Raw genomic sequence first — 20,987 nt, 5'->3', positions numbered from 1 at the left:
AATTTTAACTATAACAATTTCAATATTTATTTACGAAATCTGATAATGTAATGATATTTTGTTTTTTGTTTTTTTATCTAATATTTTACATTAAAATCGAACGCATTTTTATGAGTTTTTCCAAACATTATTGGGAAATGCTTACAGCACCTGGTATTTCCAAGCGGTCAGCCATCTAAGTACTGACACGGCTCTACGTTGCTTAACTTCGGGGATCGGAGGAGAACCGGTGTTTTCAACGTGATATGGCCGTAAGCGAAGACGTGCGATAATTTTAACTATTACAATTTCAATATTTATTTACGAAATCTGATAATATAATGATATTTTGTTTTTTGTTTTTTTATCTAATATTTTACATTAAAATCGAACGCATTTTTATGAGTTTTTCCAAACATTCAGGGGAAATGCTTACAGCACCTGCTATTCCCAAGTGGTCACCCATCTAAGTACTGACACGGCTCTACGTTGCTTAACTTCGGGGATCGGACGAGAACCGGTGTTTTCAACGTGATATGGCCGAAAGCGAAGACGTGCGATGATTTTAACTATAACAATTTCAATATTTATTTACGAAATCTGATAATGTACTCATATTTTGTTTTTTTTACCTAATATTTTACATTAAAATAAAACGCATTTTTATGAGTTTTCACAAAAATCCAAGGAAATGCTTACATCACCTGGTATTCCCAAGCGGTCACCCATCTAAGTACTGACACGGCTCTACGTTGCTTAACTTCGCGGATCAGACGCGAACCGGTGTTTTCAACGTGATATGGCCGTAAGCGAAGACGTCCCATAATTTTAACTATAACAATTTCAATATTTATTTACGAAATCTGATAATGTAATGATATTTTGTTTTTTGTTTTTTTATCTAATATTTTACATTAAAATCGAACGCATTTTTATGAGTTTTTCCAAAAATTCAGGGGAAATGCTTACAGCACCTGGTATTCCCAAGCGGTCACCCATCTAAGTACTGACCAGGCTCTACGTTGCTTAACTTCGGGGATCGGACGAGAACCGGTGTTTTCGACGTGATATGGCCGTAAGCGAAGACGTGCCATCATTTTAACTATTACAATTTCAATATTTATTTACGAAATCTGATAATATAATGATATTTTGTTTTTTGTTTTTTTATCTAATATTTTACATTAAAATCGAACGCATTTTTATGAGTTTTTCCAAACATTCAGGGGAAATGCTTACAGCACCTGCTATTCCCAAGTGGTCACCCATCTAAGTACTGACACGGCTCTACGTTGCTTAACTTCGGGGATCGGACGAGAACCGGTGTTTTCAACGTGATATGGCCGTAAGCGAAGACGTGCGATAATTTTAACTATTACAATTTCAATATTTATTTACCAAATCTGATAATGTAATGATATTTTGTTTTTTGTTTTTTTATCTAATATTTTACATTAAAATCGAACGCATTTTTATGAGTTTTTCCAAAGATTCAGGGGAAATGCTTACAGCACCTGGTATTCCCAAGCGGTCACCCATCTAAGTACTGACACGGCTCTACGTTGCTTAACTTCGGGGATCGTACGAGAACCGGTGTTTTCATCGTGATATGGCCGTAAGCAGAGATGTGCGATAATTTTAACTATTACAATTTCAATATTTATTTACGAAATTTGATAATGTAATGATATTTTGTTTTTTTTATACCTAATATTTTACATTAAAATCGAACGCATTTTTATGAGTTTTTCCAAAAATTCAAAGGAAATGCTTACAGCACCTGGTATTCCCAAGCGGTCACCCATCTAAGTACTGACCAGGCTCTACGTTGCTTAACTTCGGGGATCGGACGAGAACCGGTGTTTTCAACGTGATATGGCCGTAAGCGAAGACGTCCCATAATTTTAACTATTACAATTTTAATATTTATTTACGAAATCTGATAATGTAATGATATTTTGTTTTTTGTTGTTTTATCTAATATTTTACATTAAAATCGAACGCATTTTTATGAGTTTTTCCAAAAATTCAGGGTAAATGCTTACAGCACCTGGTATTCCCAAGCGGTCACCCATCTAAGTACTGACACGGCTCTACGTTGCTTAACTTCGAGGATCGGACGAGAACCGGTGTTTTCAACGTGATATGGCCGTAAGCAGAGACGTGCGATAATTTTAACTATTACAATTTCAATATTTATTTACGAAATTTGGTAATGTAATGATATTTTGTTTTTTTTACCTCATATTTTACATTAAAATAAAGCGCGTTTTTATGAGCTTTTCCAAAAATTCAAAGGAAATGCTTCCAGCACCTGGTATTCACAAGCGGTCAGCCATCTAAGTACTGACCAGGCTCTACGTTGCTTAACTTCGGGGATCGGACGAGAACCGGTGTTTTCACCGTGATATGGCCGTAAGCAGAGACGTGCGATAATTTTAACTATTACAATTTCAATATTTATTTACGAAATTTGATAATGTAATGATTTTTTGTTTTTTTTACCTAATATTTTACATTAAAATAAAACGCATTTTTATGAGTTTTTCCAAATATTCAGGGGAAATGCTTACAGCACCTGCTATTCCCAAGTGGTCACCCATCTAAGTACTGACACGGCTCTACGTTGCTTAACTTCGGGGATCGGACGAGAACCGGTGTTTTCAACGTGATATGGCCGTAAGCGAAGACGTGCGATAATTTTAACTATTACAATTTCAATATTTATTTACGAAATCTGATAATTTAATGATACTTCATTTGTTTTTTTTACCTAATATTTTAAATTAAAATCGAACGCATTTTTATGAGTTTTTCCAAAAATTCAGGGGAAATGCTTACAGCACCTGGTATTCCCAAGCGGTCACCCATCTAAGTACTGACCAGGCTCTACGTTGCTTAACTTCGGGGATCGGACGAGAACCGGTGTTTTCAACGTGATATGGCCGTAAGCGAAGACGTGCCATAATTTTAACTATTACAATTTCAATATTTATTTACGAAATCTGATAATTTAATGATACTTTATTTGTTTTTTTTACCTAATATTTTACATTAAAATCGAACGCATTTTTATGAGTTTTTCCAAAAATTCAGGGGAAATGCTTACAGCACCTGGTATTTCCAAGCGGTCAGCCATCTAAGTACTGACAAGGCTCTATGTTGCTTGACTTCACGGAAAAACGGACGAGAACCGGTGTTTTCAACGTGATATGGCCGTAAGCGAAGACGTGCGATAATTTTAACTATTACAATTTCAATATTTATTTACGAAATCTGATAATGTAATGATATTTTGTTTTTTTTACCTAATATTTTACATTAAAATAAAACGCATTTTTATGAGTTTTTCCAAAAATTCAAAGGAAATGCTTACAGCACCTGGTATTCCCAAGCGGTCACCCATCTAAGTACTGACACGGCTCTACGTTGCTTAACTTCGGGGATCGGACGAGAACCGGTGTTTTCAACGTGATATGGCCGTAAGCGAAGACGTGCGATAATTTGAACTATTACAATATCAATATTTATTTCCGAAATCTGATAATGTAATGATATTTTGTTTTTTGTTTTTTTATCTAATATTTTACATTAAAATCGAACGCATTTTTATGAGTTTTCCAAAAATTCAGGGTAAATGCTTACAGCACCTGGTATTCCCAAGCGGTCACCCATCTAAGTACTGACACGGCTCTTCGTTGCTTAATTTCGGGGATCGGACGAGAACCGGTGTTTTCATCGTGATATGGCCGTAAGCAGAGATGTGCGATAATTTTAACTATTACAATTTCAATATTTATTTACGAAATTTGATAATGTAATGATATTTTGTTTTTTTTACCTAATATTTTACATTAAAATAAAACGCATTTTTATGAGTTTTCCAAAAATTCAGGGTAAATGCTTACAGCACCTGGTATTCCCAAGCGGTCACCCATCTAAGTACTGACACGGCTCTACGTTGCTTAACTTCGGGATCGGACGAGAACCGGTGTTTTCATCGTGATATGGCCGTAAGCAGAGATGTGCAATAATTTTAACTATTACAATTTCAATATTTATTTACGAAATTTGATAATGTAATGATATTTTGTTTTTTTTTACCTAATATTTTACATTAAAATCGAACGCATTTTTATGAGTTTTTCCAAAAATTCAAAGGAAATCCTTACAGCACCTGGTATTCCCAAGCGGTCACCCATCTAAGTACTGACCAGGCTCTACGTTTCTTAACTTCGGGGATCGGACGAGAACCGGTGTTTTCAACGTGATATGGCCGTAAGCGAAGACGTGCGATAATTTTAACTATTACAATTTTAATATTTATTTACGAAATCTGATAATGTAATGATATTTTGTTTTTTGTTGTTTTATCTAATATTTTACATTAAAATCGAACGCATTTTTATGAGTTTTTCCAAAAATTCAGGGTAAATGCTTACAGCACCTGGTATTCCCAAGCGGTCACCCATCTAAGTACTGACACGGCTCTACGTTGCTTAACTTCGAGGATCGGACGAGAACCGGTGTTTTCAACGTGATATGGCCGTAAGCAGAGACGTGCGATAATTTTAACTATTACAATTTCAATATTTATTTACGAAATTTGATAATGTAATGATATTTTGTTTTTTTTACCTCATATTTTACATTAAAATAAAGCGCATTTTTATGAGCTTTTCCAAAAATTCAAAGGAAATGCTTCCAGCACCTGGTATTCACAAGCGGTCACCCATCTAAGTACTGACACGGCTCTACGTTGCTTAACTTCGGGGATCGGACGAGAACCGGTGTTTTCAACGTGATATGGCCGTAAGCGAAGACGTCCCATAATTTTAACTATAACAATTTCAATATTTATTTACGAAATCTGATAATGTAATGATATTTTGTTTTTTGCTTTTTTATCTAATATTTTACATTTAAATCGAACGCATTTTTATGAGTGTTTCCAAAAATTCAGGGTAAATGCTTACATCACCTGGTATTCCCAAGCGGTCACCCATCTAAGTACTGACCAGGCTCTACGTTGCTTAACTTCGGGGATCGGACGAGAACCGGTGTTTTCAACGTGATATGGCCGTAAGCGAAGACGTGCGATAATTTTAACTATTACAATTTCAATATTTATTTACGAAATCTGATAATGTAATGATACATTATTTGTTTTTTTTTACCTAATATTTTACATTAAAATCGAACGCATTTTTATGAGTTTTTCCAAAAATTCAGGGGAAATGCTTACAGCACCTGGTATTTCCAAGCGGTCAGCCATCTAAGTACTGACCAGGCTCTATGTTGCTTGACTTCGGGGATCAGACGAGAACCGGTGTTTTCAACGTGATATGGCCGTAAGCGAAGACGTGCGATAATTTTAACTATTACAATTTCAATATTTATTTACGAAATCTGATAATGTAATGATATTTTGTTTTTTTTACCTAATATTTTACATTAAAATAAAACGCATTTTTATGAGTTTTTCAAAAAATTCAAAGGAAATGCTTACAGCACCTGATATTCCCAAGCGGTCACCCATCTAAGTACTGACACGGCTCTACGTTGCTTAACTACGGGGATCGGACGAGAACCGGTGTTTTCAACGTGATATGGCCGTAAGCGAAGACGTGCGATAATTTTAACTATTACAATTTCAATATTTATTTACGAAATCTGATAATGTAATGATATTTTGTGTTTTGTTTTTTTATCTAATATTTTACATTAAAATCGAACGCATTTTTATGAGTTTTCCAAAAATTCAGGGTAAATGCTTACAGCACCTGGTATTCCCAAGCGGTCACCCATCTAAGTACTGACACGGCTCTACGTTGCTTAACTTCGGGGATCGGACGAGAACCGGTGTTTTCATCGTGATATGGCCGTAAGCAGAGATGTGCGATAATTTTAACTATTACAATGTCAATATTTATTTACGAAATTTGATAATGTAATGATATTTTGTTTTTTTTACCTAATATTTTACATTAAAATCGAACGCATTTTTATGAGTTTTTCCAAAAATTCAGGGGAAATGCTTACAGCACCTGGTATTCCCAAGCGGTCACCCATCTAAGTACTGACCAGGCTCTACGTTGCTTAACTTCGGGGATCGGACGAGAACCGGTGTTTTCAACGTGATATGGCCGTAAGCGAAGACGTGCGATAATTTTAACTATAACAATTTCAATATTTATTTACGAAATCTGATAATGTAATGATATTTTGTTTTTTTATCTAATATTTTACATTAAAATCGAACGCATTTTTATGAGTTTTTCCAAACCTTCTGGGGAAATGCTTACAGCACCTGGTATTTCCAAGCGGTCAGCTATCTAAGTACTGACACGGCTCTACGTTGCTTAACTTCGGGGATCGGACGAGAACCGGTGTTTTCAACGTGATATGGCCGTAAGCGAAGACGTGCGATAATTTTAACTATTACAATTTCAATATTTATTTACGAAATCTGATAATGTACTCATATTTTGTTTTTTGTTTTTTTATCTAATATTTTACATTAAAATCGAACGCATTTTTATGAGTTTTTCCAAAAATTCAGGGGAAATGCTTACAGCACCTGCTATTCCCAAGCGGTCACCCATCTAAGTACTGACCAGGCTCTACGTTGCTTAACATCGGGGATCGGACGAGAACCGGTGTTTTCAACGTGATATGGCCGTAAGCGAAGACGTGCGATAATTTTAACTATTACAATTTCAATATTTATTTACGAAATCTGATAATGTAATGATATTTTGTTTTTTGTTTTTTTATCTAATATTTTACATTAAAATCGAACGCATTTTTATGAGTTTTTCCAAAGATTCAGGGGAAATGCTTACAGCACCTGGTATTCCCAAGCGGTCACCCATCTAAGTACTGACAGGGCTCTACGTTGCTTAACTTCGGGGATCGGACGAGAACCGGTGTTTTCAACGTGATATGGCCGTAAGCGAAGACGTGCGATAATTTTAACTATTACAATTTCAATATTTATTTACCAAATCTTATAATGTAATGATATTTTGTGTTTTGTTTTTTTATCTAATATTTTACATTAAAATCGAACGCATTTTTATGAGTTTTCCAAAAATTCAGGGTAAATGCTTACAGCACCTGGTATTCCCAAGCGGTCACCCATCTAAGTACTGACACGGCTCTACGTTGCTTAACTTCGAGGATCGGACGAGAACCGGTGTTTTAAACGTGATATGGCCGTAAGCAGAGATGTGCGATAATTTTAACTATTACAATTTCAATATTTATTTACGAAATTTGATAATGTAATGATATTTTGTTTTTTTTACCTCATATTTTACATTAAAATAAAACGCATTTTTATGAGTTTTTCCAAAAATTCAAACGAAATGCTTACAGCACCTGGTATTCCCAAGCGGTCACCCATCTAAGTACTGACACGGCTCTACGTTGCTTAACTTCGGGGATCGGACGAGAACCGGTGTTTTCATCGTGATATGGCCGTAAGCAGAGATGTGCGATAATTTTAACTATTACAATTTCAATATTTATTTACGAAATTTGATAATGTAATGATATTTTGTTTTTTTTACCTAATATTTTACATTAAAATAAAACGCATTTTTATGAGTTTTTCCAAACATTCAGGGGAAATGCTTACAGCACCTGGTATTCTCAAGCGGTCACCCATCTAAGTACTGACCAGGCTCTACGTTCTACACTTCGGGGATCGGACGAGAACCGGTGTTTTCAACGTGATATGGCCGTAAGCGAAGACGTGCGATAATTTTAACTATAACAATTTCAATATTTATTTACGAAATCTGATAATGTAATGATATTTTGTTTTTTGTTTTTTTATCTAATATTTTACATTAAAATCGAACGCATTTTTATGAGTTTTTCCAAACCTTCTGGGGAAATGCTTACAGCACCTGGTATTTCCAAGCGGTCAGCCATCTAAGTACTTACACGGCTCTACGTTGCTTAACTTCGGGGATCGGAGGAGAACCGGTGTTTTCAACGTGATATGGCCGTAAGCGAAGACGTGCGATAATTTTAACTATTACAATTTCAATATTTATTTACGAAATCTGATAATGTACTCATATTTTGTTTTTTGTTTTTTTATCTAATATTTTACATTAAAATCGAACGCATTTTTATGAGTTTTTCCAAAAATTCAGGGGAAATGCTTACAGCACCTGCTATTCCCAAGCGGTCACCCATCTAAGTACTGACCAGGCTCTACGTTGCTTAACATCGGGGATCGGACGAGAACCGGTGTTTTCAACGTGATATGGCCGTAAGCGAAGACGTGCGATAATTTTAACTATTACAATTTCAATATTTATTTACGAAATCTGATAATGTAATGATATTTTGTTTTTTGTTTTTTTATCTTATATTTTACATTAAAATCGAACGCATTTTTATGAGTTTTTCCAAAGATTCAAAGGAAATGCTTACAGTACCTGGTATTCCCAAGCGGTCACCCATCTAAGTACTGACACGGCTCTACGTTGCTTAACTTCGGGGATCGGACGAGAACCGGTGTTTTCAACGTGATATGGCCGTAAGCGAAGACGTGCGATAATTTTAACTATTACAATTTCAATATTTATTTACCAAATCTTATAATGTAATGATATTTTGTTTTTTGTTTTTTTATCTAATATTTTACATTAAAATCGAACGCATTTTTATGAGTTTTCCAAAAATTCAGGGTAAATGCTTACAGCACCTGGTATTCCCAAGCGGTCACCCATCTAAGTACTGACACGGCTCTACGTTGCTTAACTTCGAGGATCGGACGAGAACCGGTGTTTTAAACGTGATATGGCCGTAAGCAGAGATGTGCGATAATTTTAACTATTACAATTTCAATATTTATTTACGAAATTTGATAATGTAATGATATTTTGTTTTTTTTACCTCATATTTTACATTAAAATAAAACGCATTTTTATGAGTTTTTCCAAAAATTCAAACGAAATGCTTACAGCACCTGGTATTCCCAAGCGGTCACCCATCTAAGTACTGACACGGCTCTACGTTGCTTAACTTCGAGGATCGGACGAGAACCGGTGTTTTAAACGTGATATGGCCGTAAGCAGAGACGTGCGATAATTTTAACTATTACAATTCCAATATTTATTTACCAAATCTGATAATGTAATGATATTTTGTTTTTTTTACCTAATATTTTACATTAAAATAAAACGCATTTTTATGAGTTTTTCCAAAAATTCAAAGGAAATGCTTACAGCACCTGGTATTCCCAAGCGGTCACCCATCTAAGTACTGACCAGGCTCTACGTTGCTTAAATTCGCGGATCAGACGAGAACCGGTGTTTTCAACGCGATATGGCCGTAAGCGAAGACGTCCCATAATTTTAACTATAACAATTTCAATATTTATTTACGAAATCTGATAATGTAATGATATTTTGTTTTTTGTTTTTTTATCTAATATTTTACATTAAAATCGAACGCATTTTTATGAGTTTTTCCAAAAATTCAGGGGAAATGCTTACAGCACCTGGTATTCCCAAGCGGTCACCCATCTAAGTACTGACCAGGCTCTACGTTGCTTAACTTCGGGGATCGAAGAGAACCGGTGTTTTCAACGTGATATGGCCGTAAGCGAAGACGTCCCATAATTTTAACTATTACAATTTTAATATTTATTTACGAAATCTGATAATGTAATGATATTTTGTTTTTTGCTTTTTTATCTAATATTTTACATTAAAATCGAACGCATTTTTATGAGTTTTTCCAAAAATTCAGGGTAAATGCTTACAGCACCTGGTATTCCTAAGCGGTCACCCATCTAAGTACTGACACGGCTCTACGTTGCTTAACTTCGAGGATCGGACGAGAACCGGTGTTGTCAACGTGATATGGCCGTAAGCAGAGACGTGCGATAATTTGAACTATTACAATTTCAATATTTATTTACGAAATCTGATAATGTACTCATATTTTGTTTTTTTTACCTAATATTTTACATTAAAATAAAACGCATTTTTATGAGTTTTTCCAAAAATTCAAAGGAAGTGCTTACATCACCTGGTATTCCCAAGCGGTCACCCATCTAAGTACTGACACGGCTCTACGTTGCTTAACTTCGCGGATCAGACGCGAACCGGTGTTTTCAACGTGATATGACCGTAAGCGAAGACGTGCGATAATTTTAACTATAACAATTTCAATATTTATTTACGAAATCTGATAATGTAATGATATTTTGTTTTTTGTTTTTTTATCTAATATTTTACATTAAAATCGAACGCGTTTTTATGAGTTTTTCCAAAAATTCAGGGGAAATGCTTACAGCACCTGTAGCAGTGTCAGAAATTTCGTGAAAATAGTGAATAATTCCACCCCATCTTTCCAAGCTTATAACTCCTCGAAAAATGTAATTCAAGCCCTAATTTTTTTTTTCAATTAAAGGAGTAAGGACCAAGGTTTTATTTAAAAAAAAAACAAAACAAAACAATGTGTTTTTTTTTTTTTTAAAAGGTTTTAAACTTCGGACTTTACAGGTAAATTTCTAAAAAACTGATTTTTTTTTTGTTTTAAATTTGAATATATTATTTATTGACCTTTTCTCTTCAATTTGTGATATATAAACCTATTAAACATAAATTAATTATTTACTTTTTAATAGACATTTCAAAATGAGAGGCGTAAATTATTCGACCCCCTATCTTTCTAAGCTTATAACTCCTCGAAAAATGTAATTCAAGCCCTAATTTTTTTTTCAATTAAAGGAGCAAGGACCAAGGTTTCATTAAAAAAAAAAAAAAAAGACAAAAAGAAAAAATGTGTTCTTATAAAATAAGGTTTTAAACTTCGGACTTTACAGGTAAATTTCTAAAAAACTGATTTTTTTTTTGTTTTAAATTTGAATATATTATTTATTGACCTTTTCTCTTCAATTTGTGATATATAAACCTATTAAACATAAATTAATTATTTACTTTTTAATAGACATTTCAAAATGGGGGGGGGGGCGTGAAAATGGGGGGGGGCGTGAAAATGGGGGGGCGTGAATTTAAAAAAAACGTTTGTCTAAAATATTATATTCGGTTTATTGGAAAGAACATAAAATTTCACATTGACCCTGAAAATATCGTAAAAATAGAATCAATAGAAAAATTTTGATAGATTTTTAAAATTTAAAAATTTAAAAATATTGAGTTTAAAAATTGAAAAATATTGAGTTCGGAAAATTCATTACTGTTTTAAAAAAAAATAAATATATTTTTATTACTTTTAAAACAACTGTAATAGTTTATTTTGGAAGTATAATCCATAAAGAAAATAAATAACCCACTTTTAACAGAGAAATTACGAGATTTTTATATTGTATTCGCAGTTTCGTGTTAGGGGTGTCAAAAATTCCTACAAAAATTCTGATACTGCTACAGCACCTGGTATTCCCAAGCGGTCACCCATCTAAGTACTGACCAGGCTCTACGTTGCTTAACTTCGGGGATCGGACGAGAACCGGTGTTTTCAACGTGATATGGCCGTAAGCGAAGACGTGCGATAATTTTAACTATTACAATTTCAATATTTATTTACGCAATCTGATAATGTAATGATATTTTGTTTTTTTATCTAATATTTTACATTAAAATCGAACGCATTTTTATGAGTTTTTCCAAAGATTCAGGGGAAATGCTTACAGCACCTGGTATTCCCAAGCGGTCACCCATCTAAGTACTGACACGGCTCTACGTTGCTTAACTTCGGGGATCGGACGAGAACCGGTGTTTTCATCGTGATATGGCCGTAAGCAGAGATGTGCGATAATTTTAACTATTACAATTTCAATATTTATTTACGAAATTTGATAATGTAATGATATTTTGTTTTTTTTACCTAATATTTTACATTAAAATAAAACGCATTTTTATGAGTTTTTCCAAAAATTCAAAGGAAATTCTTACAGCACCTGGTATTCCCAAGCGGTCACCCATCTAAGTACTGACCAGGCTCTACGTTGCTTAACTTCGGGGATCGGACGAGAACCGGTGTTTTCAACGTGATATGGCCGTAAGCGAAGACGTCCCATAATTTTAACTATTACAATTTTAATATTTATTTACGAAATCTGATAATGTAATGATATTTTGTTTTTTGTTTTTTTATCTAATATTTTACATTACAATCGAACGCATATTTATGAGTTTTTATAAAAATTCAGGGAAAATGCTTACAGCACCTGGTATTCCCAAGCGGTCACCCATCTAAGTACTGACACGGCTCTACGTTGCTTAACTTCGAGGATCGGACGAGAACCGGTGTTTTCAACGTGATATGGCCGTAAGCAGAGACGTGCGATAATTTTAACTATTACAATTTCAATATTTATTTACGAAATTTGATAATGTAATGATATTTTGTATTTTTAACCTCATATTTTACATAAAAATAAAACGCATTTTTATGAGTTTTTCCAAAAATTCAAAGAAAATGCTTACAGCACCTGGTATTCCCAAGCGGTCACCCATCTAAGTACTGACACGGCTCTACGTTGCTTAACTTCGGGGATCGGACGAGAACCGGTGTTTTCAACGTGATATGGCCGTAAGCAGAGACGTGCGATAATTTTAACTATTACAATTTCAATATTTATTTACGAAATTTGATAATGTAATGATATTTTGTATTTTTAACCTCATATTTTACATAAAAATAAAACGCATTTTTATGAGTTTTTCCAAAAATTCAAAGAAAATGCTTACAGCACCTGGTATTCCCAAGCGGTCACCCATCTAAGTACTGACACGGCTCTACGTTGCTTAACTTCGAGGATCGGACGAGAACCGGTGTTTTCAACGTGATATGGCCGTAAGCAGAGACGTGCGATAATTTTAACTATTACAATTTCAATATTTATTTACGAAATTTGATAATGTAATGATATTTTGTATTTTTAACCTCATATTTTACATAAAAATAAAACGCATTTTTATGAGTTTTTCCAAAAATTCAAAGAAAATGCTTACAGCACCTGGTATTCCCAAGCGGTCACCCATCTAAGTACTGACACGGCTCTACGTTGCTTAACTTCGGGGATCGGACGAGAACCGGTGTTTTCAACGTGATATGGCCGTAAGCAGAGACGTGCGATAATTTTAACTATTACAATTTCAATATTTATTTACGAAATTTTATAATGTAATGATATTTTGTTTTTTTTACCTAATATTTTACATTAAAATAAAACGCATTTTTATGAGTTTTTCCAAAAATTCAAAGGAAATGCTTACAGCACCTGGTATTCCCAAGCGGTCACCCATCTAAGTACAGACACGGCTCTACGTTGCTTAACTTCGGGGATCGGACGAGAACCGGTGTTTTCAACGTGATATGGCCGTAAGCGAAGACGTCCCATAATTTTAACTATAACAATTTCAATATTTATTTACGAAATCTGATAATGTAATGATATTTTGTTTTTTTATCTAATATTTTACATTTAAATCGAACGCATTTTTATGAGTTTTTCCGAAAATTCAGGGTAAATGCTTACAGCACCTGGTATTCCCAAGCGGTCACCCATCTAAGTACTGACCAGGCTCTACGTTGCTTAACTTCGAGAATCGGACGAGAACCGGTGTTTTCAACGTGATATGGCCGTAAGCGAAGACGTGCGATAATTTTAACTATTACAATTTCAATATTTATTTACGAAATCTGATAATTTAATGATACTTTATTTGTTTTTTTTACCTAATATTTTACATTAAAATCGCACGCATTTTTATGAGTTTTTCCAAAAGTTCAGGGGAAATGCTTACAGCACCTGGTATTCCCAAGCGGTCACCCATCTAAGTACTGACCAGGCTCTACGTTGCTTAACTTCGGGGGATCGGACGAGAACCGGTGTTTTCAACGTGATATGGCCGTAAGCGAAGACGTGCGATAATTTTAACTATTACAATTTCAATATTTATTTACGAAATCTGATAATTTAATGATACTTTATTTGTTTTTTTTACCTAATATTTTACATTAAAATCGAACACATTTTTATGAGTTTTTCCAAAAATTCAGTGGAAATGCTTACAGCACCTGGTATTCCCAAGCGGTCACCCATCTAAGTACTAACACGGCTCTACGTTGCTTAACTTCGGGGATCGGACGAGAACCGGTGTTTTCAACGCGATATGGCCGTAAGCGAAGACGTGCCATAATTTTAACTATTACAATTTCAATATTTATTTACGAAATCTGATAATTTAATGATACTTTATTTGCTTTTTTTACCTAATATTTTACATTAAAATCGAACGCATTTTTATGAGTGGTTCACAAAATTCAGGGGAAATGCTTACAGCACCTGGTATTCCCAAGCGGTCACCCATCTAAGTACTGACACGGCTCTACGTTGCTTAACTTCGGGGATCGGACGAGAACCGGTGTTTTCAACGTGATATGGCCGTAAGCGAAGACGTCCCATAATTTTAACTATTACAATTTCAATATTTATTTACGAAATCTGATAATGTAATGATATTTTGTTTTTTGTTTTTTTTATCTAATATTTTACATTAAAATCGAACGCATTTTTATGAGTTTTTCCAAAAATTCAGGGGAAATGCTTACAGCACCTGGTATTCCTAAGCGGTCACCCATCTAAGTACTGACACGGCTCTACGTTGCTTAACTTCGGGGATCGGACGAGAACCGGTGTTTTCAACGTGATATGGCCGTAAGCAGAGATGTGCGATAATTTTAACTATTACAATTTCAATATTTATTTACGAAATTTGATAATGTAATGATATTTTGTTTTTTTTACCTAATATTTTACATTAAAATAAAACGCATTTTTATGAGTTTTTCCAAAAATTCAAAGGAAATGCTTACAGCACCTGGTATTCCCAAGCCGTCACCCATCTAAGTACTGACACGGCTCTACGTTGCTTAACTTCGGGGATCGGACGAGAACCGATGTTTTCAACGTGATATGGCCGTAAGCGAAGACGTCCCATAATTTTAACTATAACAATTTCAATATTTATTTACGAAATCTGATAATGTAATGATATTTTGTTTTTTGCTTTTTTATCTAATATTTTACATTTAAATCGAACGCATTTTTATGAGTTTTTCCAAAAATTCAGGGGAAATGCTTACAGCACCTGGTATTCCCAAGCGGTCACCCATCTAAGTACTGCCCAGGCTCTACGTTGCTTAACTTCGGGGATCGGACGAGAACCGGTGTTTTCAACGTGATATGGCCGTAAGCGAAGACGTGCGATAATTTTAACTATTACAATTTCAATATTTATTTACGAAATCTGATAATTTAATGATACTTTATTTGTTTTTTTTACCTAATATTTTACATTAAAATCGAACGCATTTTTATGAGTTTTTCACAAAATTCAGGGGAAATGCTTACAGCACCTGGTATTCCCAAGCGGTCACCCATCTAAGTACTGACACGGCTCTACGTTGCTTAACTTCGGGGATCGGACGAGAACCGGTGTTTTCAACGCGATATGGCCGTAAGCGAAGACGTGCCATAATTTTAACTATTACAATTTCAATATTTATTTACGAAATCTGATAATTTAATGATACTTTATTTGCTTTTTTTACCTAATATTTTACATTAAAATCGAACGCATTTTTATGAGTGGTTCACAAAATTCAGGGGAAATGCTTACAGCACCTGGTATTCCCAAGCGGTCACCCATCTAAGTACTGACACGGCTCTACGTTGCTTAACTTCGGGGATCGGACGAGAACCGGTGTTTTCAACGTGATATGGCCGTAAGCGAAGACGTCCCATAATTTTAACTATTACAATTTCAATATTTATTTACGAAATCTGATAATGTAATGATATTTTGTTTTTTGTTTTTTTTATCTAATATTTTACATTAAAATCGAACGCATTTTTATGAGTTTTTCCAAAAATTCAGGGGAAATGCTTACAGCACCTGGTATTCCTAAGCGGTCACCCATCTAAGTACTGACACGGCTCTACGTTGCTTAACTTCGGGGATCGGACGAGAACCGGTGTTTTCAACGTGATATGGCCGTAAGCAGAGATGTGCGATAATTTTAACTATTACAATTTCAATATTTATTTACGAAATTTGATAATGTAATGATATTTTGTTTTTTTTACCTAATATTTTACATTAAAATAAAACGCATTTTTATGAGTTTTTCCAAAAATTCAAAGGAAATGCTTACAGCACCTGGTATTCCCAAGCCGTCACCCATCTAAGTACTGACACGGCTCTACGTTGCTTAACTTCGGGGATCGGACGAGAACCGATGTTTTCAACGTGATATGGCCGTAAGCGAAGACGTCCCATAATTTTAACTATAACAATTTCAATATTTATTTACGAAATCTGATAATGTAATGATATTTTGTTTTTTGCTTTTTTATCTAATATTTTACATTTAAATCGAACGCATTTTTATGAGTTTTTCCAAAAATTCAGGGGAAATGCTTACAGCACCTGGTATTCCCAAGCGGTCACCCATCTAAGTACTGCCCAGGCTCTACGTTGCTTAACTTCGGGGATCGGACGAGAACCGGTGTTTTCAACGTGATATGGCCGTAAGCGAAGACGTGCGATAATTTTAACTATTACAATTTCAATATTTATTTACGAAATCTGATAATTTAATGATACTTTATTTGTTTTTTTTACCTAATATTTTACATTAAAATCGAACGCATTTTTATGAGTTTTTCACAAAATTCAGGGGAAATGCTTACAGCACCTGGTATTCCCAAGCGGTCACCCATCTAAGTACTGACACGGCTCTACGTTGCTTAACTTCGGGGATCGGACGAGAACCGGTGTTTTCAACGTGATATGGCCGTAAGCGAAGACGTGCGATAATTTTAACTATTACAATTTCAATATTTATTTACGAAATCTGATAATTTAATGATACTTTATTTGTTTTTTTTACCTAATATTTTACATTAAAATCGAACGCATTTTTATGAGTTTTTCACAAAATTCAGGGGAAATGCTTACAGCACCTGGTATTCCCAAGCGGTCACCCATCTAAGTACTGACACGGCTCTACGTTGCTTAACTTCGGGGATCGGACGAGAACCGGTGTTTTCAACGCGATATGGCCGTAAGCGAAGACGTGCCATAATTTTAACTATTACAATTTCAATATTTATTTACGAAATCTGATAATTTAATGATACTTTATTTGCTTTTTTTACCTAATATTTTACATTAAAATCGAACGCATTTTTATGAGTGGTTCACAAAATTCAGGGGAAATGCTTACAGCACCTGGTATTCCCAAGCGGTCACCCATCTAAGTACTGACACGGCTCTACGTTGCTTAACTTCGGGGATCGGACGAGAACCGGTGTTTTCAACGTGATATGGCCGTAAGCGAAGACGTCCCATAATTTTAACTATTACAATTTCAATATTTATTTACGAAATCTGATAATGTAATGATATTTTGTTTTTTGTTTTTTTTATCTAATATTTTACATTAAAATCGAACGCATTTTTATGAGTTTTTCCAAAAATTCAGGGGAAATGCTTACAGCACCTGGTATTCCCAAGCGGTCACCCATCTAAGTACTAAGACGGCTCTACGTTGCTTAACTTCGGGGATCGGACGAGAACCGGTGTTTTCAACGTGATATGGCCGTAAGCGAAGACGTGCGATAATTTTAACTATTACAATTTCAATATTTATTTACGAAATCTGATAATTTAATGATACTTTATTTGTTTTTTTTACCTAATATTTTACATTAAAATCGAACGCATTTTTATGAGTTTTTCCAAAAATTCAGGGGAAATGCTTACAGCACCTGGTATTCCCAAGCGGTCACCCATCTAAGTACTAACACGGCTCTACGTTGCTTAACTTCGGGGATCGGACGAGAACCGGTGTTTTCAACGTGATATGGCCGTAAGCGAAGACGTGCGATAATTTTAACTATTACAATTTCAATATTTATTTACGAAATCTGATAATTTAATGATACTTTATTTGTTTTTTTTACCTAATATTTTACATTAAAATCGAACGCATTTTTATGAGTTTTTCAAAAAATTCAGGGGAAATGCTTACAGCACCTGGTATTCCCAAGCGGTCACCCATCTAAGTACTGACACGGCTCTACGTTGCTTAACTTCGGGGATCGGACGAGAACCGGTGTTTTCAACGTGATATGGCCGTAAGCGAAGACGTGCGATAATTTTAACTATTACAATTTCAATATTTATTTACGAAATCTGATAATGTAATGATATTTTGTTTTTTGTTTTTTTATCTAATATTTTACATTTAAATCGAACGCATTTTTATGAGTTTTTCCAAAAATTCAGGGGAAATGCTTACAGCACCTGGTATTCCCAAGCGGTCACCCATCTAAGTACTGACACGGCTCTACGTTGCTTAACTTCGGGGATCGGACGAGAACCGGTGTTTTCAACGTGATATGGCCGTAAGCAGAGACGTGCGATAATTTTAACTATTACAATTTCAATATTTATTTACGAAATTTTATAATGTAATGATATTTTGTTTTTTTTACCTAATATTTTACATAAAAATAAAACGCATTTTTATGAGTTTTTCCAAAAATTCAAAGGAAATGCTTACAGCACCTGGTATTCCCAAGCGGTCACCCATCTAAGTACTGACACAGCTCTACGTTGCTTAACTTCGGGGATAAGACGAGAACCGGTGTTTTCAACGTGATATGGCCGGAAGCGAAGACGTCCCATAATTTTAACTATAACAATTTCAATATTTATTTACGACATCTGATAATGTAATGATATTTTGTTTTTTGCTTTTTTATCTAATATTTTACATTTAAATCGAACGCATTTTTATGAGTTTTTCCAAAAATTCAGGGGAAATGCTTACAGCACCTGGTATTCCCAAGCGGTCACCCATCTAAGTACTGACCAGGCTCTACGTTGCTTACCTTCGGGGATCGGACGAGAACCGGTGTTTTCAACGTGATATGGCCGTAAGCGAAGACGTGCGATTATTTTAACTATTACAATTTCAATATTTATTTACGAAATCTGATAATTTAATGATACTTTATTTGTTTTTTTTACCTAATATTTTACATTAAAATCGAACGCATTTTTATGAGTTTTTCACAAAATTCAGGGGAAATGCTTACAGCACCTGGTATTCCCAAGCGGTCACCCATCTAAGTACTGACACGGCTCTACGTTGCTTAACTTCGGGGATCGGACGAGAACCGGTGTTTTCAACGTGATATGGCCGTAAGCGAAGACGTGCGATAATTTTAACTATTACAATTTCAATATTTATTTACGAAATCTGATAATGTAATGATATTTTGTTTTTTAATTTTTTATCTAATATTTTACATTTAAATCGAACGCATTTTTATGAGTTTTTCCAAAAATTCAGGGGAAATGCTTACAGCACCTGGTATTCCCAAGCGGTCACCCATCTAAGTACTGACACGGCTCTACGTTGCTTAACTTCGGGGATCGGAGGAGAACCGGTGTTTTCAACGTGATATGGCCGTAAGCAGAGACGTGCGATAATTTTAACTATTACAATTTCAATATTTATTTACGACATTTGATCATGTAATGATATTTTGTTTTTTTTACCTAATATTTTACATTAAAATAAAACGCATTTTTATGAGTTTTTCCAAAAATTCAAAGGAAATGCTTACAGCACCTGGTATTCCCAAGCGGTCACCCATCTAAATACTGACACGGCTCTACGTTGCTTAACTTCGGGGATCGGACGAGAACCGGTGTTTTCAACGTGATATGGCCGTAAGCGAAGACGTCCAATAAGTTTAACTATAACAATTTCAATATTTATTTACGAAATCTGATAATGTAATGATATTTTGTTTTTTGCTTTTTTATCTAATATTTTACATTTAAATCGAACGCATTTTTATGAGTTTTTCCAAAAATTCAGGGGAAATGCTTACAGCACCTGGTATTCCCAAGTGGTCACCCATCTAAGTACTGACCAGGCTCTACGTTGCTTAACTTCGGGGATCGGACGAGAACCGGTGTTTTCAACGTGATATCGCCGTAAGCGAAGACGTGCGTTAATTTTAACTATTACAATTTCAATATTTATTTACGAAATCTGATAATGTAATGATATTTTGTTTTTTGTTTTTTTATCTAATATTTTACATTAAAATCGAACGCATTTTTATGAGTTTTTCCAAAAATTCAGGGGAAATGCTTACAGCACCTGGTATTCCCAAGCGGTCACCCATCTAAGTACTAACACGGCTCTACGTTGCTTAACTTCGGGGATCGGACGAGAACCGGTGTTTTCAACGTGATATGGCCGTAAGCGAAGACGTGCGATAATTTTAACTATTACAATTTCAATATTTATTTACGAAATCTGATAATGTAATGATATTTTGTTTTTTGTTTTTTTATCTAATATTTTACATTAAAATCGCACGCATTTTTATGAGTTTTTCCAAAAATTCAGGGGAAATGCTTACAGCACCTGGTATTCCCAAGCGGTCACCCATCTAAGTACTGACACGGCTCTACGTGGCTTAACTTCGGGGATCGGACGAGAACCGGTGTTTTCAACGTGATATGGCCGTAAGCGAAGACGTGCGACAATTTTAACTATTACAATTTCAATATTTATTTACGAAATTTGATAATGTAATGATATTTTGTTTTTTGTTTTTTTATCTAATATTTTACATTAAAATCGAACGCATTTTTATGAGTTTTTCCAAAAATTCAGGGGAAATGCTTACAGCACCTGGTATTTCCAAGCGGTCACCCATCTAAGTACTGACACGGCTCTACGTTGCTTAACTTCGGGGATCGGACGAGAACCGGTGTTTTCAACGTGATATGGCCGTAAGCGAAGACGTCCCATAATTTTAACTATAACAATTTCAATATTTATTTACGAAATCTGATAATGTAATGATATTTTGTTTTTTGCTTTTTTATCTTATATTTTACATTTAAATCGAA

At 34.6% G+C, this 20,987-nt stretch overlaps 61 non-coding genes and 12 pseudogenes across 61 annotated transcripts; all 73 read right to left on the bottom strand.

The window, feature by feature from the left end:
- Positions 1-138: 138 nt before the first annotated feature.
- Positions 139-257, bottom strand: LOC145301369 (5S ribosomal RNA; annotated as a pseudogene).
- Positions 258-408: 151 nt separating this feature from the next.
- LOC145301201 (5S ribosomal RNA) lies at positions 409-527 on the bottom strand. The gene has a single exon (XR_013873402.1). It is a non-coding gene; the product is annotated as a 5S ribosomal RNA (ribosomal RNA).
- Positions 528-671: 144 nt separating this feature from the next.
- Positions 672-790, bottom strand: LOC145301444 (5S ribosomal RNA; annotated as a pseudogene).
- Positions 791-941: 151 nt separating this feature from the next.
- Positions 942-1,060, bottom strand: LOC145299950 (5S ribosomal RNA). The gene has a single exon (XR_013872191.1). It is a non-coding gene; the product is annotated as a 5S ribosomal RNA (ribosomal RNA).
- A 151-nt stretch (positions 1,061-1,211) lies between these two features.
- LOC145300918 (5S ribosomal RNA) lies at positions 1,212-1,330 on the bottom strand. The gene has a single exon (XR_013873125.1). It is a non-coding gene; the product is annotated as a 5S ribosomal RNA (ribosomal RNA).
- Positions 1,331-1,481: 151 nt separating this feature from the next.
- LOC145301169 (5S ribosomal RNA) lies at positions 1,482-1,600 on the bottom strand. The gene has a single exon (XR_013873370.1). It is a non-coding gene; the product is annotated as a 5S ribosomal RNA (ribosomal RNA).
- Positions 1,601-1,747: 147 nt separating this feature from the next.
- On the bottom strand, positions 1,748-1,866 carry LOC145299361 (5S ribosomal RNA). Its single transcript, XR_013871620.1, has one exon. It is a non-coding gene; the product is annotated as a 5S ribosomal RNA (ribosomal RNA).
- Positions 1,867-2,017: 151 nt separating this feature from the next.
- On the bottom strand, positions 2,018-2,136 carry LOC145301011 (5S ribosomal RNA). Its single transcript, XR_013873214.1, has one exon. It is a non-coding gene; the product is annotated as a 5S ribosomal RNA (ribosomal RNA).
- A 145-nt stretch (positions 2,137-2,281) lies between these two features.
- On the bottom strand, positions 2,282-2,400 carry LOC145301328 (5S ribosomal RNA; annotated as a pseudogene).
- Positions 2,401-2,545: 145 nt separating this feature from the next.
- Positions 2,546-2,664, bottom strand: LOC145300917 (5S ribosomal RNA). The gene has a single exon (XR_013873124.1). It is a non-coding gene; the product is annotated as a 5S ribosomal RNA (ribosomal RNA).
- A 149-nt stretch (positions 2,665-2,813) lies between these two features.
- On the bottom strand, positions 2,814-2,932 carry LOC145299360 (5S ribosomal RNA). The gene has a single exon (XR_013871619.1). It is a non-coding gene; the product is annotated as a 5S ribosomal RNA (ribosomal RNA).
- A 416-nt stretch (positions 2,933-3,348) lies between these two features.
- LOC145300497 (5S ribosomal RNA) lies at positions 3,349-3,467 on the bottom strand. The gene has a single exon (XR_013872716.1). It is a non-coding gene; the product is annotated as a 5S ribosomal RNA (ribosomal RNA).
- A 150-nt stretch (positions 3,468-3,617) lies between these two features.
- On the bottom strand, positions 3,618-3,736 carry LOC145301335 (5S ribosomal RNA; annotated as a pseudogene).
- A 144-nt stretch (positions 3,737-3,880) lies between these two features.
- LOC145301294 (5S ribosomal RNA) lies at positions 3,881-3,998 on the bottom strand. Its single transcript, XR_013873491.1, has one exon. It is a non-coding gene; the product is annotated as a 5S ribosomal RNA (ribosomal RNA).
- A 146-nt stretch (positions 3,999-4,144) lies between these two features.
- LOC145300937 (5S ribosomal RNA) lies at positions 4,145-4,263 on the bottom strand. Its single transcript, XR_013873144.1, has one exon. It is a non-coding gene; the product is annotated as a 5S ribosomal RNA (ribosomal RNA).
- A 151-nt stretch (positions 4,264-4,414) lies between these two features.
- On the bottom strand, positions 4,415-4,533 carry LOC145301010 (5S ribosomal RNA). Its single transcript, XR_013873213.1, has one exon. It is a non-coding gene; the product is annotated as a 5S ribosomal RNA (ribosomal RNA).
- Positions 4,534-4,678: 145 nt separating this feature from the next.
- LOC145301248 (5S ribosomal RNA) lies at positions 4,679-4,797 on the bottom strand. The gene has a single exon (XR_013873448.1). It is a non-coding gene; the product is annotated as a 5S ribosomal RNA (ribosomal RNA).
- A 151-nt stretch (positions 4,798-4,948) lies between these two features.
- LOC145300292 (5S ribosomal RNA) lies at positions 4,949-5,067 on the bottom strand. The gene has a single exon (XR_013872522.1). It is a non-coding gene; the product is annotated as a 5S ribosomal RNA (ribosomal RNA).
- A 150-nt stretch (positions 5,068-5,217) lies between these two features.
- Positions 5,218-5,336, bottom strand: LOC145301338 (5S ribosomal RNA; annotated as a pseudogene).
- A 145-nt stretch (positions 5,337-5,481) lies between these two features.
- LOC145301024 (5S ribosomal RNA) lies at positions 5,482-5,600 on the bottom strand. Its single transcript, XR_013873227.1, has one exon. It is a non-coding gene; the product is annotated as a 5S ribosomal RNA (ribosomal RNA).
- Positions 5,601-5,750: 150 nt separating this feature from the next.
- LOC145300990 (5S ribosomal RNA) lies at positions 5,751-5,869 on the bottom strand. The gene has a single exon (XR_013873194.1). It is a non-coding gene; the product is annotated as a 5S ribosomal RNA (ribosomal RNA).
- A 145-nt stretch (positions 5,870-6,014) lies between these two features.
- LOC145299359 (5S ribosomal RNA) lies at positions 6,015-6,133 on the bottom strand. Its single transcript, XR_013871618.1, has one exon. It is a non-coding gene; the product is annotated as a 5S ribosomal RNA (ribosomal RNA).
- A 144-nt stretch (positions 6,134-6,277) lies between these two features.
- Positions 6,278-6,396, bottom strand: LOC145301413 (5S ribosomal RNA; annotated as a pseudogene).
- Positions 6,397-6,547: 151 nt separating this feature from the next.
- LOC145300778 (5S ribosomal RNA) lies at positions 6,548-6,666 on the bottom strand. Its single transcript, XR_013872989.1, has one exon. It is a non-coding gene; the product is annotated as a 5S ribosomal RNA (ribosomal RNA).
- Positions 6,667-6,817: 151 nt separating this feature from the next.
- LOC145300656 (5S ribosomal RNA) lies at positions 6,818-6,936 on the bottom strand. Its single transcript, XR_013872870.1, has one exon. It is a non-coding gene; the product is annotated as a 5S ribosomal RNA (ribosomal RNA).
- Positions 6,937-7,086: 150 nt separating this feature from the next.
- On the bottom strand, positions 7,087-7,205 carry LOC145301177 (5S ribosomal RNA). Its single transcript, XR_013873378.1, has one exon. It is a non-coding gene; the product is annotated as a 5S ribosomal RNA (ribosomal RNA).
- Positions 7,206-7,350: 145 nt separating this feature from the next.
- LOC145300989 (5S ribosomal RNA) lies at positions 7,351-7,469 on the bottom strand. The gene has a single exon (XR_013873193.1). It is a non-coding gene; the product is annotated as a 5S ribosomal RNA (ribosomal RNA).
- Positions 7,470-7,614: 145 nt separating this feature from the next.
- Positions 7,615-7,732, bottom strand: LOC145301423 (5S ribosomal RNA; annotated as a pseudogene).
- Positions 7,733-7,883: 151 nt separating this feature from the next.
- LOC145301331 (5S ribosomal RNA) lies at positions 7,884-8,002 on the bottom strand (annotated as a pseudogene).
- A 151-nt stretch (positions 8,003-8,153) lies between these two features.
- Positions 8,154-8,272, bottom strand: LOC145300777 (5S ribosomal RNA). Its single transcript, XR_013872988.1, has one exon. It is a non-coding gene; the product is annotated as a 5S ribosomal RNA (ribosomal RNA).
- Positions 8,273-8,423: 151 nt separating this feature from the next.
- LOC145300913 (5S ribosomal RNA) lies at positions 8,424-8,542 on the bottom strand. The gene has a single exon (XR_013873121.1). It is a non-coding gene; the product is annotated as a 5S ribosomal RNA (ribosomal RNA).
- Positions 8,543-8,692: 150 nt separating this feature from the next.
- Positions 8,693-8,811, bottom strand: LOC145301176 (5S ribosomal RNA). The gene has a single exon (XR_013873377.1). It is a non-coding gene; the product is annotated as a 5S ribosomal RNA (ribosomal RNA).
- A 145-nt stretch (positions 8,812-8,956) lies between these two features.
- On the bottom strand, positions 8,957-9,075 carry LOC145301175 (5S ribosomal RNA). Its single transcript, XR_013873376.1, has one exon. It is a non-coding gene; the product is annotated as a 5S ribosomal RNA (ribosomal RNA).
- A 145-nt stretch (positions 9,076-9,220) lies between these two features.
- Positions 9,221-9,339, bottom strand: LOC145301272 (5S ribosomal RNA). The gene has a single exon (XR_013873471.1). It is a non-coding gene; the product is annotated as a 5S ribosomal RNA (ribosomal RNA).
- Positions 9,340-9,490: 151 nt separating this feature from the next.
- On the bottom strand, positions 9,491-9,608 carry LOC145300899 (5S ribosomal RNA). Its single transcript, XR_013873107.1, has one exon. It is a non-coding gene; the product is annotated as a 5S ribosomal RNA (ribosomal RNA).
- A 151-nt stretch (positions 9,609-9,759) lies between these two features.
- LOC145301265 (5S ribosomal RNA) lies at positions 9,760-9,878 on the bottom strand. Its single transcript, XR_013873464.1, has one exon. It is a non-coding gene; the product is annotated as a 5S ribosomal RNA (ribosomal RNA).
- Positions 9,879-10,023: 145 nt separating this feature from the next.
- LOC145301451 (5S ribosomal RNA) lies at positions 10,024-10,142 on the bottom strand (annotated as a pseudogene).
- Positions 10,143-11,391: 1,249 nt separating this feature from the next.
- LOC145301080 (5S ribosomal RNA) lies at positions 11,392-11,509 on the bottom strand. Its single transcript, XR_013873281.1, has one exon. It is a non-coding gene; the product is annotated as a 5S ribosomal RNA (ribosomal RNA).
- Positions 11,510-11,653: 144 nt separating this feature from the next.
- LOC145300988 (5S ribosomal RNA) lies at positions 11,654-11,772 on the bottom strand. The gene has a single exon (XR_013873192.1). It is a non-coding gene; the product is annotated as a 5S ribosomal RNA (ribosomal RNA).
- Positions 11,773-11,917: 145 nt separating this feature from the next.
- On the bottom strand, positions 11,918-12,036 carry LOC145300102 (5S ribosomal RNA). Its single transcript, XR_013872337.1, has one exon. It is a non-coding gene; the product is annotated as a 5S ribosomal RNA (ribosomal RNA).
- Positions 12,037-12,187: 151 nt separating this feature from the next.
- LOC145301009 (5S ribosomal RNA) lies at positions 12,188-12,306 on the bottom strand. Its single transcript, XR_013873212.1, has one exon. It is a non-coding gene; the product is annotated as a 5S ribosomal RNA (ribosomal RNA).
- A 145-nt stretch (positions 12,307-12,451) lies between these two features.
- LOC145300496 (5S ribosomal RNA) lies at positions 12,452-12,570 on the bottom strand. The gene has a single exon (XR_013872715.1). It is a non-coding gene; the product is annotated as a 5S ribosomal RNA (ribosomal RNA).
- A 145-nt stretch (positions 12,571-12,715) lies between these two features.
- On the bottom strand, positions 12,716-12,834 carry LOC145301008 (5S ribosomal RNA). Its single transcript, XR_013873211.1, has one exon. It is a non-coding gene; the product is annotated as a 5S ribosomal RNA (ribosomal RNA).
- A 145-nt stretch (positions 12,835-12,979) lies between these two features.
- On the bottom strand, positions 12,980-13,098 carry LOC145300495 (5S ribosomal RNA). Its single transcript, XR_013872714.1, has one exon. It is a non-coding gene; the product is annotated as a 5S ribosomal RNA (ribosomal RNA).
- A 145-nt stretch (positions 13,099-13,243) lies between these two features.
- On the bottom strand, positions 13,244-13,362 carry LOC145300845 (5S ribosomal RNA). Its single transcript, XR_013873055.1, has one exon. It is a non-coding gene; the product is annotated as a 5S ribosomal RNA (ribosomal RNA).
- A 144-nt stretch (positions 13,363-13,506) lies between these two features.
- LOC145300776 (5S ribosomal RNA) lies at positions 13,507-13,625 on the bottom strand. The gene has a single exon (XR_013872987.1). It is a non-coding gene; the product is annotated as a 5S ribosomal RNA (ribosomal RNA).
- A 149-nt stretch (positions 13,626-13,774) lies between these two features.
- Positions 13,775-13,894, bottom strand: LOC145300565 (5S ribosomal RNA). The gene has a single exon (XR_013872780.1). It is a non-coding gene; the product is annotated as a 5S ribosomal RNA (ribosomal RNA).
- A 149-nt stretch (positions 13,895-14,043) lies between these two features.
- On the bottom strand, positions 14,044-14,162 carry LOC145300119 (5S ribosomal RNA). Its single transcript, XR_013872355.1, has one exon. It is a non-coding gene; the product is annotated as a 5S ribosomal RNA (ribosomal RNA).
- A 149-nt stretch (positions 14,163-14,311) lies between these two features.
- LOC145300494 (5S ribosomal RNA) lies at positions 14,312-14,430 on the bottom strand. The gene has a single exon (XR_013872713.1). It is a non-coding gene; the product is annotated as a 5S ribosomal RNA (ribosomal RNA).
- A 152-nt stretch (positions 14,431-14,582) lies between these two features.
- Positions 14,583-14,701, bottom strand: LOC145300858 (5S ribosomal RNA). Its single transcript, XR_013873068.1, has one exon. It is a non-coding gene; the product is annotated as a 5S ribosomal RNA (ribosomal RNA).
- A 145-nt stretch (positions 14,702-14,846) lies between these two features.
- Positions 14,847-14,965, bottom strand: LOC145301327 (5S ribosomal RNA; annotated as a pseudogene).
- A 151-nt stretch (positions 14,966-15,116) lies between these two features.
- Positions 15,117-15,235, bottom strand: LOC145298557 (5S ribosomal RNA). Its single transcript, XR_013870837.1, has one exon. It is a non-coding gene; the product is annotated as a 5S ribosomal RNA (ribosomal RNA).
- A 149-nt stretch (positions 15,236-15,384) lies between these two features.
- On the bottom strand, positions 15,385-15,503 carry LOC145300549 (5S ribosomal RNA). The gene has a single exon (XR_013872765.1). It is a non-coding gene; the product is annotated as a 5S ribosomal RNA (ribosomal RNA).
- Positions 15,504-15,652: 149 nt separating this feature from the next.
- LOC145300493 (5S ribosomal RNA) lies at positions 15,653-15,771 on the bottom strand. The gene has a single exon (XR_013872712.1). It is a non-coding gene; the product is annotated as a 5S ribosomal RNA (ribosomal RNA).
- A 152-nt stretch (positions 15,772-15,923) lies between these two features.
- On the bottom strand, positions 15,924-16,042 carry LOC145300857 (5S ribosomal RNA). Its single transcript, XR_013873067.1, has one exon. It is a non-coding gene; the product is annotated as a 5S ribosomal RNA (ribosomal RNA).
- A 145-nt stretch (positions 16,043-16,187) lies between these two features.
- On the bottom strand, positions 16,188-16,306 carry LOC145301326 (5S ribosomal RNA; annotated as a pseudogene).
- A 151-nt stretch (positions 16,307-16,457) lies between these two features.
- Positions 16,458-16,576, bottom strand: LOC145298545 (5S ribosomal RNA). The gene has a single exon (XR_013870826.1). It is a non-coding gene; the product is annotated as a 5S ribosomal RNA (ribosomal RNA).
- A 149-nt stretch (positions 16,577-16,725) lies between these two features.
- Positions 16,726-16,844, bottom strand: LOC145300492 (5S ribosomal RNA). The gene has a single exon (XR_013872711.1). It is a non-coding gene; the product is annotated as a 5S ribosomal RNA (ribosomal RNA).
- A 149-nt stretch (positions 16,845-16,993) lies between these two features.
- On the bottom strand, positions 16,994-17,112 carry LOC145300548 (5S ribosomal RNA). Its single transcript, XR_013872764.1, has one exon. It is a non-coding gene; the product is annotated as a 5S ribosomal RNA (ribosomal RNA).
- Positions 17,113-17,261: 149 nt separating this feature from the next.
- On the bottom strand, positions 17,262-17,380 carry LOC145300491 (5S ribosomal RNA). The gene has a single exon (XR_013872710.1). It is a non-coding gene; the product is annotated as a 5S ribosomal RNA (ribosomal RNA).
- A 152-nt stretch (positions 17,381-17,532) lies between these two features.
- LOC145300815 (5S ribosomal RNA) lies at positions 17,533-17,651 on the bottom strand. The gene has a single exon (XR_013873026.1). It is a non-coding gene; the product is annotated as a 5S ribosomal RNA (ribosomal RNA).
- A 149-nt stretch (positions 17,652-17,800) lies between these two features.
- Positions 17,801-17,919, bottom strand: LOC145300057 (5S ribosomal RNA). Its single transcript, XR_013872294.1, has one exon. It is a non-coding gene; the product is annotated as a 5S ribosomal RNA (ribosomal RNA).
- A 149-nt stretch (positions 17,920-18,068) lies between these two features.
- LOC145300490 (5S ribosomal RNA) lies at positions 18,069-18,187 on the bottom strand. Its single transcript, XR_013872709.1, has one exon. It is a non-coding gene; the product is annotated as a 5S ribosomal RNA (ribosomal RNA).
- A 151-nt stretch (positions 18,188-18,338) lies between these two features.
- LOC145300489 (5S ribosomal RNA) lies at positions 18,339-18,457 on the bottom strand. Its single transcript, XR_013872708.1, has one exon. It is a non-coding gene; the product is annotated as a 5S ribosomal RNA (ribosomal RNA).
- A 145-nt stretch (positions 18,458-18,602) lies between these two features.
- On the bottom strand, positions 18,603-18,721 carry LOC145301450 (5S ribosomal RNA; annotated as a pseudogene).
- A 151-nt stretch (positions 18,722-18,872) lies between these two features.
- LOC145300065 (5S ribosomal RNA) lies at positions 18,873-18,991 on the bottom strand. Its single transcript, XR_013872301.1, has one exon. It is a non-coding gene; the product is annotated as a 5S ribosomal RNA (ribosomal RNA).
- Positions 18,992-19,140: 149 nt separating this feature from the next.
- LOC145300487 (5S ribosomal RNA) lies at positions 19,141-19,259 on the bottom strand. The gene has a single exon (XR_013872706.1). It is a non-coding gene; the product is annotated as a 5S ribosomal RNA (ribosomal RNA).
- A 151-nt stretch (positions 19,260-19,410) lies between these two features.
- On the bottom strand, positions 19,411-19,529 carry LOC145300843 (5S ribosomal RNA). Its single transcript, XR_013873053.1, has one exon. It is a non-coding gene; the product is annotated as a 5S ribosomal RNA (ribosomal RNA).
- Positions 19,530-19,674: 145 nt separating this feature from the next.
- LOC145300976 (5S ribosomal RNA) lies at positions 19,675-19,793 on the bottom strand. The gene has a single exon (XR_013873181.1). It is a non-coding gene; the product is annotated as a 5S ribosomal RNA (ribosomal RNA).
- A 151-nt stretch (positions 19,794-19,944) lies between these two features.
- Positions 19,945-20,063, bottom strand: LOC145299566 (5S ribosomal RNA). The gene has a single exon (XR_013871818.1). It is a non-coding gene; the product is annotated as a 5S ribosomal RNA (ribosomal RNA).
- A 151-nt stretch (positions 20,064-20,214) lies between these two features.
- LOC145300055 (5S ribosomal RNA) lies at positions 20,215-20,333 on the bottom strand. Its single transcript, XR_013872292.1, has one exon. It is a non-coding gene; the product is annotated as a 5S ribosomal RNA (ribosomal RNA).
- Positions 20,334-20,484: 151 nt separating this feature from the next.
- Positions 20,485-20,603, bottom strand: LOC145301063 (5S ribosomal RNA). Its single transcript, XR_013873264.1, has one exon. It is a non-coding gene; the product is annotated as a 5S ribosomal RNA (ribosomal RNA).
- Positions 20,604-20,754: 151 nt separating this feature from the next.
- On the bottom strand, positions 20,755-20,873 carry LOC145301066 (5S ribosomal RNA). The gene has a single exon (XR_013873267.1). It is a non-coding gene; the product is annotated as a 5S ribosomal RNA (ribosomal RNA).
- Between the last annotated feature and the right edge of the window lie 114 nt (positions 20,874-20,987).

Source organism: Euprymna scolopes, chromosome 18, assembly GCF_053919585.1.
Source record: "Euprymna scolopes isolate OS-2025 chromosome 18, ASM5391958v1, whole genome shotgun sequence".
Taxonomy (NCBI): domain Eukaryota; kingdom Metazoa; phylum Mollusca; class Cephalopoda; order Sepiida; family Sepiolidae; genus Euprymna; species Euprymna scolopes.
This window is presented reverse-complemented; position numbering and strand designations above follow the sequence as displayed.